This window comes from Propithecus coquereli, unplaced genomic scaffold, assembly GCF_000956105.1.
Source record: "Propithecus coquereli isolate 6110/MARCELLA unplaced genomic scaffold, Pcoq_1.0 Scaffold249, whole genome shotgun sequence".
NCBI classification, from domain to species: Eukaryota; Metazoa; Chordata; class Mammalia; order Primates; family Indriidae; genus Propithecus; species Propithecus coquereli.
Window position 1 is genome coordinate 4,797,046 of NW_012148052.1, and position 1,925 is coordinate 4,798,970.

The window sequence follows — 1,925 nt, forward strand, 5'->3', positions numbered from 1 at the left end:
TCCCCATATGATGCATTCTCCTGAAGCCAGCCTGGCACAAGGTCCATTGTTGGGGCTCCTTGTCAGGATTTTTATTGCTTTTCAGACTCTGATGCCAGTGCAGACTGAAGATGATGGGAGCCGGTTGGAGACCCCTATGGACATCCCCAAAGAGCTCTGGATGATGGTTGATTACTTGTACCGAAATGCTGTCCAGCAAGTAGGTTGTGATTAAGCAATCAGACCTGATTGCGGCCAGGCTGCCTTGAGAAAGACCATCAGCCCCAGGAACATTTTGCATTGAAAACTTTTACCCTAAGGAACCTATGGGGTACAGTTCTCCCCCCAAGGTGGGAATGAGGGACAGAATGCCCTGTTTCACACACTGTGAGGCCCTGCTATCACATTACTTGATTAGCCCCAGGGGAAGCAGCCTTGCATAGGATTGCTTTCCCAGCATAGCAAGTTCCCTCCCCTGGCCTCTGGAGGCCTCAGGGTATCATCTGCTCTCTGTCGCAGGAACTCTCACCAGCTTCTGGGAATGGGAGGGGCTAACTTGTTAACAAGCCAGGTGGAAGCAGGGGGCCAGATGAAACCCCTGAGCCATGAATTTGGAAGCCTGATTTCTAGAGTGACTTAGGCAAGCTTCATGGGGACAGATTGATCATTTTCACTGACCTGTTTCTGTAGGTTCCAGGGAGACCAATACAAACTATAGTCCTATAGCTTTACCACTTGAGAGCAACATACATTCTTTTTTGTTTGTTTGTTTTAAGACAGGGTGGAGTTCAGTGGTGTCATCATAGCTCACAGCAACCTCTAACTCCCGGACTCAAGTGATCTTCCTGCCTCAGCCTCCCGAGTACTTGGGACTACAGGCGTGCACCACAACGCCTAGCTTATTTTTTCTATTTTTGGTAGAGATGGGGTCTCGCTCTTGCGCAGGCTGGTCTCAAACTCCTAACCTCAATCCATCCTCCTGCCTTGGCCTCCCAGAGTGCTAGGATTACAGGCATGAGCCACTGTGCTTGGTCCTTTCTTTCTTTCTTTCTTTTTTTGTTTTTTAAAATTTATTCTTCAATTTGAGATGGGATTTCACTATATTGCCCAGGCTAGTCTTAACCTCCTGAACTCAAGCGATACTCCTGCCTCAGCCTCCTGAGTAGCTGGGACTATAGGCACATGTCACTGTGCCCATCCTTTTTTTTTTAAACATACATTCTTATGTTCTGTTTTCAGTTTTTTTACCCACATTTATTAACTGTTGCAATCTACCAAGCACTTTTTTTTTTGTAAAAGATAGGATCTCAACTCTTGGCCCCCAGGCTAGAGTGTAGTGGCATGGTCATAGCTCAAGGCAGCCTTGAACTCCTGGGCTCAAGAGGTCCTCCTATCTCAGCCTCCCAAGTAGCTGGGACTACAGGCATGGGCCACCATACGTGGCTAATTTTTCTTATTTTTGTAGACACAGGGTCTCACTATGTTGCCCAGGCTAGCCTCATACTCCTGGCCTCAGGCAGTCCTCCCACTTGGCCTCCCAAAGTGGTAGGATTATAAGCATGAGCTACCTCGGCCCTAAGCACTATTCTAAGTGTTTTACAGCATTGCCTCATTTAGTTTTCACAGTACCTCCCAGATGAGGAAACAGATACCCAGAAAGGTAAATAACTTTGTCAAGGTCCCAAAGCTGATAAATGAGCAGAGGTGAAATTTGAACCCAGTAAATCTGGCCATAGAAGTCACATTCTTAAGTACTATACTGTTCTACCTTCTTTGTAGAGCTCCTTTCAAATGTATTAATAACTTTTGATGCTTGAGCCCAGGAATTTGAGGTTGCAGTGAACTGTGATGATGCTACTGTACTCTAGCCTGGGAGACTAAGACTCTGTCTTAAAAAAAAAAAAAAAAAGTAACTTTTGAGTAATACATATAATATTGTTATTATT

At 45.5% G+C, this 1,925-nt stretch overlaps 1 protein-coding gene across 1 annotated transcript in view; it reads left to right on the plus strand.

Annotated features, from left to right (window-relative positions):
* Window positions 1-1,925, plus strand: part of INPP5B (inositol polyphosphate-5-phosphatase, 75kDa) — a 48,639-nt gene that overhangs the window by 42,437 nt on the left and 4,277 nt on the right. The window lies entirely within an intron of this gene.